This window comes from Ptychodera flava, chromosome 13 (genome assembly GCF_041260155.1).
Source record: "Ptychodera flava strain L36383 chromosome 13, AS_Pfla_20210202, whole genome shotgun sequence".
In the NCBI taxonomy this organism is placed as follows: Eukaryota; Metazoa; Hemichordata; class Enteropneusta; family Ptychoderidae; genus Ptychodera; species Ptychodera flava.
The window spans coordinates 24,793,641-24,810,600 of NC_091940.1; the positions used below are offsets into that span (position 1 = coordinate 24,793,641).

Consider the following 16,960-nt stretch of genomic DNA (forward strand, 5'->3'; position numbering starts at 1 on the left):
TGATTCCGGAAATTTGGCAAAATATTTTATACTACAGTCGATGCTTTGAACACATACTGCGCATGACATAAAAACTTCGCTCAACAGAGACTTTTCTGGAGCTTGGACACAGTTATGAGAATCTATGTACAGGCGATGGCTGAACTTTGACCGAAATGCACATTTTCAGTACACTCGTCACTGTGCATGTACTACGATTTATTTGCGCGGACTGTGTTAACATGGACATATTTGTCACAAAGTTTCCGGCAACAGTTGCTTCATAGTTTCATTTATTCGTGTTATTTTTCGTGATTCTGGGGTTAAATTCTCATTACTACCAGATTTCCCATCATGCTTTTAAAACCTTCAACGACAACGCACATGGATGCGGCGTGCTACTCTGTACCGTGAGTTTAAACGTAATAAACCAATGTTTTTTTTGTTCATCGAGAACTGTGAGTTTCTTCAGTGTCACTGGGAATGGTCGGCGGCCAATATCGCTACACTGAATATTCCCCACAAAAGGCGTAAATAAAGAAATAAAAATAATAATAAATTTGTAAGCACATATGATTCAATGCTTGAATAATTGATAAATAAATGAACGAACAAACAAACAACAAAAGACAAAAGACCTAACAAATAAACAAACAAATAAGATAAACGAGTGACTGAACTTAATAAGTATAAGACTATTGTAAAAAAAACTTTCAATATTCTTCATTTCTTCCGCCACGTAATTAAGAGCATTCCTTCAAATAGAAATATGATGCAGTCAGGCACGTATATTTAGATGCAGATGTAGTTAATAAATAACGCGTTCAGCTAAAAAAGGTAAATTGATATTGTTATTATCATCATCATTGTTTTATTCATTATCTCTAATGATGCTTTAGTTGTAATAGAAGTAGTATCTGAAGAACAATATAATTATGTATGTAAATTTATTCATTTAGTCTGGTTCATTAGCATGAATGAATCGTAAGTGAATGATTCTATCAATTTACTAAATTCCGTTGGTACAGACTCTCCACAGTAGATCCTTGCCTGTTTATCAGTCTCTCTGTGTTTGAATAGTATGCAAACATGCGTATGAAAACCATAACAAAATGAATGGTAAAATCAAAAGTACTTGCGCGCGCATGTTATCCTAGGCATCTATTACCAGTCATTTTAAAGTCCATTTGATAATTGTAGGATTTTCCCTAACTGGACAAAAATTTAACATATCAATATTTGTCACTTTATGATTTGTTTCAAATTTCAAGAAGTGTAAATTATATTTATTTGCTACACTACAATGCTATTGCCATCATGATTGTGTCAACGTCGGCGTGAACACCGTTTTGTCTTTTGAGGAAGAAAGTCGTATTGTCCATTCATGACTTGATGTTTTCTAGTAATAATGTTGTTTCGCTAGACTGAAAGATCCGTCGCTCGAGGACGCTTCCAACGCTCTCCTCCCTGTAAGAGGGGGAGCGTAGAGAGCGCCCTCGAGCGACGGATCTTCCAGTCTATAGTTTCGAGTATTGGAAGATTTACAGTTAAGCATGAGGAATTGCAAGTTTCAAATAAATTAAGTTAAGTTACGAGAGTACTGTGTTTGAACTGACCAGCCAGAATACGCCCATAAACCTGAATACATAGCAAGAGAGATGCTGTTGGCAAAGCCGTTCGTAAAACTGTCTGTGTGTCCTGAAAGGTAAAGAGTAATATGCATTAAGAACTGCTTTTGACATGGGCTATGTAGCGAATAAGTAGCATTTGTGTTGCCTCCAAAGCATGCGCATGTGTGTCACTTACTGCAAGCTGCCAACTCCAAAACAAACTTTCGATAAAACTTGTCGTCCTAAGCGAACAAAGATTGTTGAGAATTGTCTTACGTATTCGCCAGGAACCGTCCCTAATTTAGAAATTTCCGAGCAGACGAATTGAATCGTAGGTGATATGGAGAATTGGGAAGCAAATTGCACCGGTCCAATATTGATCACTGGAATCACGGCAAGGACTCATCAAATTATGTTTGTGTATTTTGCTTTGGTGATCCACTAAAAGGTTGGGCATAGTATATTTTTCAAGTAAATGGGTCATCAAATGCTAATGCTAATCATTTGATTGATTATTAGGTTTCTTTGACTCTCCCAGATAACCTCAAACTTTAAACACAGTGAGTTTAGAGAACATCATAGGAAGTTTTGTTAGTTAATATCGTTTTAATATGACATTAAACTGGTCCAATAATCATTTCCATTCAAGGTAATACATTACCAGGTCCATGGGACATTTGTGATTTACAAATTTTAGTAGGACCATCCTGAACCACGTCTGCATAATATAGAAATGCTATAGGCACAAGATGCTAACTGATTCCACAAGTACTCAGAGTAATTGTTGAGAGTAGACTTACTGATCTTATCTTTAGGAGGGCGTGTTTTAACAGTGAAATAAACTTGTTCGGGGGAGTCATTTCGTTCAGTTGAGAACAAGTAGTCTTATCTCCTACGCCTGCTAACTGTCACACATTGTTTCAACAGCATAACTCTCCGAGTGTACAGATCTTATCTTCTCGGACAAAACAAAACTTCAATTCTCTAAATATAAATATAGCCACTAATGACAGGGCTGGCCACCTTTACATACCTGTCCCTATAAGTAGTACAGGCCTGTCCCAATGATGATTGCTGTCGCCAATAGTTTGATATTTGAGAGGACGTTTGTAAGCCGAACCGTCCATTGAGTTCCAATACAGTTGAGGAATACAAGAAACACCTGAATATACCGGGAAGGCAAACGACCGCAAAAGTGTTTAGTATGTAACATTTAAGTTGCTGAGTCGACACATTAAATAACTTAAATCTGCAGACTGTAGTGCTTTGCCTACTTTCAAAACTGATATCGAAATTCCACCATGTCAAACTTGTGACACATTTCTTGCCGATAAGATATTTTTCATGGCAAAGGTTGGCCTCATATACTTTCGCAAAACTCATAACAGCCTTTTCATACGGCGCAAGATATTTTCGTATGCAAAGCACCAGAACAACATTGGTGCATATACTTACTCAGAGCTGCTAAAGCGACGAGGCGTTTCGGTAGCTGTTGGGTGATGTTACATTCCGAAAACAGTGGATAGACTATATAATCAGCGCAAACTAGCAGTACTATAGCTTGACTCGTTGGCCTTAGGATGACAGTGGTAATCCATAGCCTTAGGAAAGCTGGCAGGGGACCGAACGCCTCCGAATTTCTTTATAGATGTGCCCAGCTCTGACATCACCAGCGCCCCAAGCAATGAACATATTCCACAAACCAGCCATATAATCCAAGACAATCCAACAGAACCAGCGTTCTGGAGTTTTCCCTTCGGTGACACGAAAATTCCCGATCCAACAATTACACCAACATTTAGAAGAATGCCATCGATTACAGTCAGTCGTTTCTTGATTCGGAAACATTCTTTCCGTTCATCGCCATTTTGTACGTCATTTTTCAATGGCAAATCATGACGGTGTACGCCTGACGTTCGATGAGCTGCAGCTTCCCCTGTCATCGCCATCTTGTCATAATGGAATGATCACAATAACCGACAGGGGCAAAGAACACATTTTATTAATTCTCTTTCTTAGCCACCCCCCCCCCCCTCTCTCTCTCTCTCTCTCTCTCTCTCTCTCTCTCTCTCTCTCTCTCTCTCTCTCTCTCTCTCTTCTCATTATAGATAAGTATACTTAATTTAATATACCGGTGTGATTAGAAGTGCAAAGAAGTAAAACAAATATGGCATCGACATTTCACCGAAAATATTATTGTGATACATTGGCATGTTTCAGGCAAACCATGAGCAAGAATTCACCACAGAGCTAGCTAACCTGTGAGATTAATTTACTTGCCTTAATGTTTTCCCCGTCTCATTGTCTGCTACTTTAGTATCCTCATGATAGTACATTTTTATTCTCATCTATATCTCTTGTGCCCACTCTTCCACAGTCAGCATTAAAGCGGTGTTTACAAGCACAAACTATTTATGATCGTCAGCCATTGAAACAAATGTCTCATTGGATAACCTCAGAACAGGTTAAATATTGTTTTCTGTACCATTCACAAGAATTTATCTGTTCAATTGCACTGAGTGGAAAGTTGGAACCCCCTCATGTTAGCCAAGAGTTTTCTATTCATATCTCCACTGCCATTAATCATGCTCGCTCCTAGACGCTATTTCACAGAGAGCTGCATGCTATTGTATTCCGTTTTGGCCTACGTTTACAGAGGTCAAATGCCTTTATGTGGACATTCGATAGATATCAAACTTGATGTTATCAAGCAAAAAACAATACATTGGTCAAAAGGACGTAAAGGACAGCAGGCGGCAAAACATGAATTGTAAAGCGTGACATATTGTCGACTACTTGTTATAAACTTAATTAATAAATAAATAAAGTTCTCTGTCCTTGTATATATGGGAGCCTTGTAAATTATTAATTTACAAGGCTCCCATATATACAAGGACAGACACCTTTACACTCAATTGTTTCACATAACTCATATTCTTGCTTACTGACCATATGACTCATTTGCAATCCTAAGTAAGAGCATTATTTACGCTGAAGACGCAACACTATCATTACTTTCTTTTCCCTTTTAGGCTTTGACATCGCCTTGTCCATGGGTTGTGACCTTGGTACATTAGATATACAAGCTCAAGAAGGCGTGAATATGTCAGTTTTTTCTCTGTCGGCGATAATTGCTGCGTAGGTACGTTTGTTATCGGAAACTGATAACCTTCCACTACGTGAAAACTTTCTGCTTGTTTCGGACACAACGCCCCTTTTAGCTGTATTATGTAGCGATTGCTCTTAAAGGGACATTAGCTGTAAATTTTGAATGATTTTTTCACTACTCTGTTGCAATGTATCAACTACAGAATTTTACTTTAATCCGATCATCATGACCAATGCCCGGTGTCTTTTTTGCCAACACAGCCTGTATATGTGAAATGACCGTTGTTATTGTTGATAAATGTATTCTGGTCCAGACCTGAATACAAAATTAAATAATAACAAAGCAGATTATACTCATATAGGGTATATTTATGAGCTAAATATTAGGAGTTTCTCCATGGTTCAGGGACTCAAACCAGAAACTGCAGATGATATACAGAACAAACAAAATTTTAAAAATGACCAAAGTTACAGCTAATGGATCTTTAAGAAGTACCGACGGTCCATTGTGGTTTAACTGACGGCAACATACTCCATGCATCACGATATTTTTTGGAAGGTCATGTTTTTATCCATTTTGGGGTGATGGTTGTCAGTTTCTAGTCAAGAAAATGGCGAAGCGGCAACTTTCCTAAATTAAATTTTTAATAGCGTATGATGTGGACATTCCAATTTTAACATTACTGTCACATTGTGAGATATACTACAGCCTGAAACTCTTGTGATTTAGACAATATAAGCAAGTCCCTGCATGTTTATGAAATTGTATCCGTTAGGTTAACTGTTTCCAGGACTGTTGGTCCTATGTTGCCAATTACCTGGTCGGAGGTACATTCATTTTGTTTCTATGTAAGCAGCGTTTACAGACTTCGTCGGACGTAGTAACGGCTTCTCCGTCCTTGTCCAAGTGCACTCCTTAACCCGTTCCTTGGTCCATTCGGAATTAAAGATACCTGGACCGATTTCCTTAAACTAGCCACATGGGGAATGTATTAGAGGCTACACGAGAACATAACTTAGCGATACACTCGTGGGACTAATATGTTTGTCTGTCGGCCATTTCGTGTGATATTTTCAAACACAGACACCTCTTCAAAGAAATTGTCAAAACTTGGCACAAGAACTATGCATGGTGATTTACAAGCGTATGAGACAGAAAATGGCTGCTAACTCCCTAGGTTTCTGGCGATCAATGCAAAACGCTGAATGTGTTTACTAATCTCCAATATTGCAAATTTACATTACGAGCTGTCACAGAGACACGTAGCCTGAGTTCTTATGTCAAAGTATCATATCATTTACAGGTAAATTTATGTCTTTCATAAAATGCCATGCCTAAATTGTCGAAGTTGAATTGTTTTACCCGGCGAAGGAATGTTCCCGCACGATGACTTAAACAGTGATTGGATTTAGCCTGAGGTCAAAGTATGATAATTCTATGATCGTACTTGTTTTGTTGTTGTTGTTGTTGTTGTTGTTGTTGTTGTCGTCGTCGTCGTCGTCGTCGTGGTATTTGTCATTCAATACAACAGTCACATATGTGCATTTGTATAGACTAACTTTTATTAATCCAAGCCAATAAATTAATGATCCAAATAGATTTCAAGTTACATAGCCGTCGATAAAAGGTAAATCCCTGGCAAAAATCAAACCAGGGACATTTTATTTTATTTTATTTTATTTTGTTTGCTCATCAACAACGCCATCAGGAAGCCACTTACAGACAAGAAAATAAAGAAAGGGATAAAATACACTAAAATTTAAACAAACAAAAATGTACCCTAAACATCAAACAATGACAAAAACAAATTAACATGTCTTTTAAAAGTTGAATGAGATTCTTCAAAAACATCGACATCGCAAACCTTATCAATAAAATCATTAAAAAGTCGTGACGTACGTCCAATCAGGCCATTTTTTGTAACATCAACTCTACAGTAAGGGATGTGTAATAGAGGTCTATGTCTAGCAGAGTATCTAGGTACGCATAGGCCATAAAAACCTGTACAATCTGTAGAGTCATAAGAAGATAAAAGGCATTTACGCACAAACATACAATCAAATAGTTTCCTACGTAAGAACAAAGGTTGAATTTTAAATAAATTACAGAGCAATTTATAGTCACAATTACACCAAGATGAAGAGTCACTGTGACATCCCTGCTTATGATGTAAATATCTAAGAAAACGTTTCTGAATTGACTCAATACGGTTTGCCTGACTGTCAGAAATTGAATTGAAAATAACTGTATTATATTCTAAAATTGGACGCACCATAGTAATGAACAGATGTCGAAGGACAGCAACTTGAATGATCAAATTAAATTGCGTTTAATGAGACCAATCATGCGATTGGCTTTACCTACAATAGAATCAATGTGATGAACAAATTTTAAAGTGAGTTTGGAATAAAAAATGATACCTAAATCCTTAATGTGAGAAACATGATCGAGCAAACAATTATCCTGACGATTTCCGATGCAAATGAATGGCACGCACTCATTGCTTGTGATCTGTTAGAGAAATTTTCAGGTACATTTGACAGAACCAGGTGAAGTTACCTAACGAAGAAAACAGACAACATGTTGTTAATCACCAGTGCTTGATGAGTCTTTGGACGATTCATCGAAGAGATAGGTCCATGATCTTGTCTGGGTCACTTTACATTTTCTGTAATATTCTCAAATTTTATCTACCCAAACTGATATTCAGTTTTTATATCTCATTTTCCAAGACATTTGGAATTCTTAAAATTATTTTGTGTAAAGATTGTTTAACTCCATGGTCTAAATATGAACTAAGATGAGGGGAAAACACAACATTCTTTTTAAATATGTATGATAGTCTTGAATCTTAAATAATCTTAACTAATCTTGATAAATTTAAATATATATGATAATCTTAAATATTATGATAATCTTAAATTTAGCTATGCACTGAATTGTTTTAAATAAACGAAAAATACCAGATTGGCAGATAAACTTCCTAACATCATATCTTATCGTACAGGTAACTTAAAGCATAAAATGATCTCGTAAACTGAGACATGATTATCTTAAAGTAGCGTTGCACATAGCACATCATATTTTGCTCAACATTCAATTGTGAACCCAATATTAAAATATTGGTCGGGTGCATCTTTTAGCATGACAAGCAGTCGTAAGTTGGCTTAGAAGAAAATGTAAATGTATGCAAATGTATGCAAATCACTGTCTTCTTTTTTCTCCCGTTTTCATCATTTCAAAAAATTAACTCCACTCTGGCTGAGTAAAATTTTGTGAAATTTTCATTCTTTAAAATCATCTTTAAAATCTATTTGACAAACGACCATCTTGTTAAGCAATAAAAGCTCTTACTTTGTGAATAAGTCATTTCCATTTTGCTTATCATGATTTTAATCACTTTTGTGAATGTCAGTCTTTCAACATTTGCCATTTAAGAATGAGAATAGATAATGCAAAACAAAATCCAAATATAAACTCGTTCCAAGGGAGATATAAAATCTAATAAAGAAGTATCAAGTTTCTGACTTCATAGTTATTATTGATACCAAATTGAGGTTTTATACCCCAAATATGCACCCTTTTATACTTCAAGTAAAGCATTGTTTCTATACTAAACTTTACTGTCTGAATTTATATATAAAGTTGGGGTTTTCAAGTCATCTTTGATAAGAAATAATCCTTTGAAAAAGTGTGTTGGTCAAGTGCGATGCCAACTTAAATAATCTTTAAGAATTACATTACCGGACGGCTAATACCAGTAATGTTTGGTACCGTAATCGTTTAATCATTTTGTAGTAGAAAATACTAGTTTTTTTATTGTTTTTCCTAAAGTGTTTTGAAATACAAGTTTCTTCGGCAAACACGAGACATCGTTTACAACAATCAGATGTTATTGTTGACAAAAGAATTTAATCATATTTCGCATTACAAATTTAATAAAGAAGTATCAAGATTCTGACTTCATAGGTATTATTGATAACAAATTGAGGTTTTATCCCCAAATATGCACCCTTTTATACTTCAAGTAAAGCATTGTTTCTATACTAAACTTTAGTGTCTGAATTTAAATATAAAGTTGGAGTTTTCAAGTCATCTTTGATAAGAAATAATCCTTTGAAAAAGTGTGTTGGTCAAGTGCGATGCCAACTTAAATAATCTTTAAGAATTACATTACCGGACGGCTAATACCAGTAATGTTTGGTACCGTAATCGTTTAATCATTTTGTAGTAGAAAATACTAGTTTTTTTATTGTTTTTCCTAAAGTGTTTTGAAATACAAGTTTCTTCGGCAAACACGAGACATCGTTTACAACAATAAGATGTTATTGTAGACAAAAGAATTTAATCATATTTCGCATTACAATTCAATAGTCAAATTTTATCAAAACATTAGACATCAAAGCAAGGGACCTTTAAACGCATACACATTGGCAATCGCTTTTGTCGGGCTGGTAACTCTTTCGAAGAAGATAAATATTAACGCCAAAGGAAAGCACGGAAGAGGTTCTGTATACTCACCTAATACCTTCACCATCGCCTCAGGTTTCTTCTTCCGATAGAGTTGGCCAAGTAGGTAAACTGGAACACCACTTAGGCTCACAGCCAAACCAGTGAGAGACACCAGGGGTTCAGCATAGAAGGGTACCACCACCAGGAACAAGGCAAAGAGCGAGAACAGTATTGGGATCACAAGAGGAAGCTGCAAAGGAATTGGAGATGTGAACAAGGGCAGTCAATCACCTGATTTTGCAGAGGCGTAACCTGAGTCTAGCGCTGTTTCAGCGTGTGGTATATATGCTCTTCTAAGGTAGGCCTACTTTGAACGCAATGAAAAATGCAGTGGAAGTGAAAGTTCTTCTTATATGCTAACTTCCCCTACCGCTAGGATTTGTAACCTTTCCCCAGACGCCCAAAACTAAAAGAGAACTTACGTTACCCACTCTCCCTTACATCCAAATGCATTAGTTTTTCCCTCTACTTTCCGACCACAGAATCTCCCCTCTGCCCCCTTACTTTCAAATAATTTTGCGCTCACCAACAGACACCCCTCCCAACAGGCGAATCCTATTCCCTGCAAGCCCTGCGCACTTTTTCATGTGCCTATTGAAAAAAGTAATAAAACAGCTCTATCAACGATGTTAAGAATCAAATTATCAGTTCGTCCTTCCCGATTAAATGTGACCGCAGGTGAACCAAGATTTTAAGGAAGGTTATATTGTCTACAACAAGGTTACTGTCTGGAAGAAATCATCAGCAAGGCAAAAAGTTTTAATCGTGCATGGATAGGTTGTCATACAGACCTATAAAACGATAGATCAATAGAGCGATACATAGATAAGTAGACAGACAGACAGACAGACAGACAGACAGACAGAAAGACAGACAGACAGGTAGGTAGGTAGGTAGATAGATAGATAGATAGATAGATAGATAGATAGATAGATAGATAGATAGATAGATAGATAACAGATAAGAGGTAGAGAGATGGATAGACTGATAGATATGTCCTTCAAACAAATAGATAAGCAGACAGACAGATATAACATAATTTTATCTCATTTATAAAAAAAAGGTAAAAACATATTGATAACAACAAAACTTTCATATATTTGATTTTGAAAAATTTGTTTTAGTTACTTTTAGTTTTCTTAAAAATATAGAATTATAGAATCTCACACCCCAAAAGACCTGGGATCAGATTCCTCACACGAGTTGGGATATTTTGTCTCACGCGAGCCGCAGATTCTTTTTCTCACGCGACCACAAAATGCATTGAATTCACAATCAAACATTATGGAAATATTGAATGTTTAACTGTATCAGCGAATATCCTACTTCGCGGTCATCTAGTATTCCGTGTCACTAACGCGACGTCTGTGGCGAGTTTCACTGCCAATACTTCAACTACTGCTATGGACGAGATGTCCAACAGAAAAAAAGAATTGGCTAGATATATTCTAAATTCCAAATTCGGCCGTCTTTTGTGAGTCTGCCACCAACAACGTATACATTATCCAAAATCATAACAACGCTGTCGTCTACCACTGTAGAGTACTCTGACCTGCTTACTTTGTAGTTCCGGTCCGTGTGTTACTCATCGTGTCATTGGATAATATTTTGCGCTTGGAACGAACGGCTGTTTATGATCCAATCGGAGCTCGTGTAATATATACTGTACAGTGTATGATCGATTTCTTAGAGTGTGGGATCGATTTTTCTCACATTCCTGGCCGCTTGGAGTGCGGGATCGACGGTGTTGGAAAAATCGACCCCACACTCTGAGAAATCGTCCACACTCTGCAGTAAATATTACACGAGCTCTGATTGGATGATAAACAGTCTGTTTCGTTCCACTTGCAAAATGTTATCCAATGGCACGACGAGTAACACACGGACCGAAACTACAAAAGTAAGCAGGTCAGAGTACAGGGGCAGACGACATAGTTGTCACGATTTTTGATAATGTTGTACGTGTCCAATGTGAATTAATTAACGCATTTTGTGGTCATATTAGAAAAAGAATCTCACACACCAAGGACCTGGGATCAGATTTCTCACACACGTTGGGGATATTTTGTCTGGGGGTATTTTGTCTCATACTCGCCTGCGACTCGTGTATGACAAAATATCCCCAACTCGTGTGAGAAATCTGAGCCCAGGTCCTTGGGGGTGTGAGATTCTATTATTCCCACACTGTCGATACCAATCTCCAAATGACCAGGAATGTAAGACAGAGTAGTCTCACCTCTAACTCAAATGAAGTTGCTCTTTGAGATCACAGAAAAATAGAACTGCGCACCTTGATAGGACGTTCAATATCAGGTTTCTTGAATCTTAACCACATCAAGCCAAGAGCACAAGCCAAGATCGATAGCCATCTTACAAAACTGAAGTAATTGACGAGCGTATGGATTTCGTTAATTTGGATGATGATACTTGCCAACAGCGTCTGTGAAATGAAATGAACATATATCTATATATCTATCTATCTATATATATATATATATATATATTATATATATATATATATATATATATATATATTTATAAAAGGAGAGACAGACTGAGAGAAACCGTACCTCTCAGGTATATCATTGTTTGTTTGTCAAAGTAAAATATAGATAATATTTGGAAGTGTAAATATGGGGTGACAAGCATACGGTTTATACAATAAATATATATATATGGGGTGACAAGCATACAGTTTATACAATAAATAGATGACAAGTTGTTTTTTAATGAATGTTACTTACATCAAGTAGAAGTGCAGGTAGTGGTGTACGTTTGGTCACATGGATCATGGCAAGTACGTCAGGGAATTGACCCTTCTTAGGCGAGCGGCGAATCCACAAAAAGGGCCTTATTTTAGGAGTTTAATGTACCCACCTTACATACGGCCACATCATACGTCATTTGAAAGCTTATTATCTCTACTTTAAGAAAATTGACGATGTGGAGCTGCCAAGTAGGGCCATAACCTCCCAATTTGCATAATTAACAAGGGTACCCAATTTGCATAAATGCGATATAATATTTGAAATTTATTGTTAACTTCTCTAACGATACGTTTAAACTATCGAGTGATATATCAAATGAAAGGTCTTTCCATGTAGAAAACAAAATGGATATTCAAAGAGATAATGAAATTGATTATACTGAAATATTTTCATGTTTATATGGAAAACAATATTTTCCCCTTTTGAATAACAATATTTTAAAAATTTTAACACATACAGCCACAACACATAGCCACATCATACATCATTTGAAAGCTTATTATCTCTACTTTATAAAAATTGACAATTTGGAGCTACCAAATTGGGGCATAACACCCTAATTTGCATAATAAACACGCATACCCAATTTGCATAAATGCGATATAGTATTATAAATTTATAGTTAACTTTTCTAAACATACGTTTAAACTATCGAGTGATATATCAAATGAAAGGTAGTTGCATGTAGAATACAAATGAATATTCAAAAAGATATTGAAATGGACTTCACTGAAATATTTTCATATTTATATGGAAAAAATATTTTCCCCTTTAGAATAACAATATTTTTAAAATGTTAACACATAGAGTCCTATCATACAGCCACACCATACGTCATTTGAAAGCTTATTATATCTACTTGAAGAAAATTGACAATGTGGAGCTATCAAGGAAGACCGTACCCCTTTATGTCCATAAATTACACTGGTAAGCAATTTGCAGAAATGAGATATGAAATTAGAAAATTCATTGTTAACTATTCTAAACACACTTTTACACTATCGAGTGATATATGGTCTGTGGTGATGGTATTTGCATGTAAAACACAAAATTGATATCAAAAGTGATATTTAAATTAATTTACGGAAATATTTTCATATTTCTGTCGAAATAAATATTTCCTCTTTTTAATAATGGTATTTAAAAAAATTAATTCAAGTATCAATGCAACAAAAAGATCCACACGAAAGACACTATTGTAGTTGTTGAAATGTAGCTTTGTAGCTGAAACTATGTGTCAGAGTAAGCTGCAGTCAAAGTAATGGCATGATTCATGATCCAAATCATTCATGTCATTTCCAGTAAATCTAGTAATTGTAGGAATTCATCATCCTCTTCTTCACCAGCATTGTCATGAGTAAAAGGGTTGCCACAGTTATCGCTGCCTTGGCAGGAACAAAGGTCTGTGCAGGGAAGATTAATTCGACAGCAGACACAATTGATGACATGTAATAAGAGAAAGCAGTTCCGCAAACCGTTCATATCTTAGTTGTTTGAATTTTGTGTACGTTACATGTGTATATTGTAAGTGTATATTATGTTATGTTTGGCCTTTAATGTATAGTGTTGATTTGCCATGGCGAGACGTAACCCTAATCTACGTGTTCTGCCCTATGGGTAGCAAGACTAATGTGACACCGCGATCCTTTGATGCTATCTTTTGAGAGTACTGACTTGTCTTCATCAGTCCTTCATTTTTATTTTGTGAAACATGTGCACTGATTGAATGATTGTAGGTGTTACCAATCGAGTTGTTCCACTGAAAGTTCAGTTTGTTCAAGTACGGAAGCTAGGATGTCTACTGTTCGTTCAGGCTGTATTTGTGTACGCTCATTTGAATCGGAGATCGGACTGTTGTAGGTTTTGTGAAGTTTGGCATCATCGTAACGCTTATATTTCCGTTTCATATGTATGTGATTAGGCTACGCTCACAAATAACGGTGAGAGGCAGAGGAATTCGGGTTGGATTCGAAAATTTTGGGAGATTGTAGAGGGGTACTTGGAGATTTTGATCAGCATATAGGGGACCTGAAAATGTTTTGGTTCCCTTTTACTATTTACGATTCAAAGGTTTTGAAATTAATTTAATGAAAATTTAATAACATTGAAATGTCATCCGATTGTCCAAAGTTAGTAATAATTTAACAAGATTTAGAATCGTTTGGTCGCATTTCATTACTTTTATCTCGAAAATATCTTGTATTCTCTATTGCCTTGTTGTTGCATGATTGTTCTAATGTATCGTAATGTTTCGCGTTTACAAGGCCCTTGAATGTTGCCGTTTGGTTTCGTTAACCGCAATGTATCTGTGTGTTTTGTGTGTTTTGCAGTCGAGAATGTCCTCTTTGTTCCACCGATGACCTTTATAGATAATGAGGTCTAACGATATGATTTCTTGAGAAGAGCTTTCGAAAATTTGAAAGTATGATGCATTTTTTCATGTTTGATATGAATTCATTAAGCTCGTGTTGAGTTCCAATGAGAATCATACATCGTTTCTGAATCTCAGTCAGAGCGATATTTGTTCAGTGTGTTGCTGAATTATTCTCATTTTGTCTTGTGAAATGTGATGTCGGGAATTTCTGGTAAAACTGGAGATCTCGTACCGCACCCCAAATACATGACGGTAAATTCACTGTTGACTTGAAAGTGTTGTTTTTCAAGATTATTTTCAGCATAGCTATCATGTATTTTGTTGTTGGTTGTTTGATTATGCAATCATTTGATGATCTTTCCTGATTTAATGCTCTGTCGACTGATTCCATTGGTTCATTGTGCGTTGTATTAGTGTACATTGAAACAATGTCTAGTGTTACCAATGTCGCATTGGCCGGAACTTTTATTGTCTCAATTTTCCGTGTAAAATCAGTCGTATCTTTGATATATGTTGTTTATTTCTTCACGATTTATTTGAGAAAATAGTCAATGAATTTTGATCTGTGAAAGGTTGGACTGCATCATCCACTTATAATTGGGCGGCCCACGAACTTTCCTCGTGAGCGTCATTTTGTTCGCTTGTATTTTTAGCATAAGGTACCAACTTGTAAGTGGTGCTAGTGTTTTACTCTTAACTAGAATAATCGCCATGGCTAATTAATACTTTATATAAAACAGCCAAACATATTATACACTGACAATATACACAATATCATACACACAATGCAAACAACGAAGATATGAACGGTGTGTTGAGTTGCTTTTCTTCATTATATGACAATAAATACGATAAATGAAATATGGTGCCTTCCGTCTACATATTCCACATAACTGAACTGAAAATACAGATGTAACACAGATGTAGTAACCAATGATGTCTCCATCAAACAAGATTTCTAGAGAAATTGAAACAAAAATGACATCAATAATACAAAAGGGTCATTCAACACACAGCTATTTATAACAAGATTGGAACTAATTTGGGATAATTGGATGGTGAAGTAATGTCGGTTTAATTTGCAAATTTAAGCTCATCTGCTTTTTTTTTTACTTGTAATGTTTAAAGAGTAACTTGTTATATTTCAACACTCAACTATAGAGCACAAAACACGCTTTAGAAAATTTGCAAAATATGAAGACCCAATTATCCCAAATTAGTTCCAATTGGTTTTATGTATTCTTGTTGTTGTTCAGCTATATGGGAATTAGACAGGAAAATGTTCCAGTTTTCGTATCCTTAATAAACAAAAATCAATTGCAAAACAAATTCAGATATTTATCCCCAAAACTTTAGCATTATTCGTTATTAGTACACAATATTTTGAATATTATAAACTAGTCAAACGTTTACAATTTAATTGAAAATATTCAATAAGAATATTTTGAATACACGTTTGGAGTTCATGATTCTATTCTACATGCAAATACCTATCATTTGATATATCACTTGATAGTTGAAAAGTAAGTTTAGAGTACTTTGCAATTGATTTTTGTAATTTTATATTGTATTCATGAAAATTAGGTACCCGTTTGCATTATGCAAATTAAATCATTACAGCCCTATTTGTCAGCTGCATATCGCCATTTTTCATGAGGCAGAGATAATAGGCTTTCAAATAACGTTTGATGTGGTTGTGTGATGCGGTTCTATGTGTTAAAATTATTATAATATCGTTATTAAAAAGGGGAAAGTATATTGTTCTACATTAGTACGAAAAAAATTTAGTAAAATCATTTTAATATCTCTTTAGATATCCATTTTGTATTCTCCGTGCAAATACCTTTCATTTGATATATCACTCGATAGTTAAAGTATGTTTATAGTAGTTAATAAATTTCTAATTTTATATCGCATTTATGCAAATAGGGTACCCATGTAAATTATGCAAATTAAGGGCCACGTCCGTACTTGACAGCTCCACATTGTCAATTTTCTTGAAGTAGAGATAGTAAGCTTTTAAATAACGTATGATGATGCTGTAAGATTTGGCTTTTTGTATTAAATTTTTTTAAATATTGTTATTGAAAAGGGGAAAATATTTTTCAATATAAATATGACAATATTTCAGTAAAATGAATTTAAATATATTTTTGGATGTCTTTTTAGTATTCTACATGCAAATACCTTTCATTTGATATATCACTCGATAGTTTAAAAGTATTTTTCGAGTAGTGAATAATAAATATCTAATATTAATCGCATTTATGCAAATTGGGTACCCGTAGGACTTATGCAAATTAGGGGCTACGGCCGTACTTGACAACCAAATGTTGTCTATTTTCTTCAAGTAGAGATAGTAAGCTTTCAAATGATGTATAATGTGGCTGTATGATGTGGCTGTATGTGTTCAAATTTTAAGATATTGTTATTCAAAAGGGTTAAATATTTTTTCAGTATTAATATGAAAATATTTCAGTAAAACCATTTTAAATATCTTTTTGGATATCACTTTTGTATTCTACATGCAAATACCTTTCATTTGATGTATCACTCAATAGTTTAAAAGTATGTTTAGAGTAGTTAACAATGAATTCCTAATTTTATA

General features: G+C 35.3%; 1 long non-coding RNA gene across 1 annotated transcript; it reads right to left on the reverse strand.

Annotated features, from left to right (window-relative positions):
• Positions 1 to 9,057: 9,057 nt before the first annotated feature.
• On the reverse strand, positions 9,058 to 12,034 carry LOC139147912 (uncharacterized). Its single transcript, XR_011555831.1, has 3 exons — positions 11,955 to 12,034; positions 11,501 to 11,650; positions 9,058 to 9,400 (listed from the first exon to the last, which is right to left on the reverse strand). It is a non-coding gene; the product is annotated as an uncharacterized lncRNA (long non-coding RNA).
• Between the last annotated feature and the right edge of the window lie 4,926 nt (positions 12,035 to 16,960).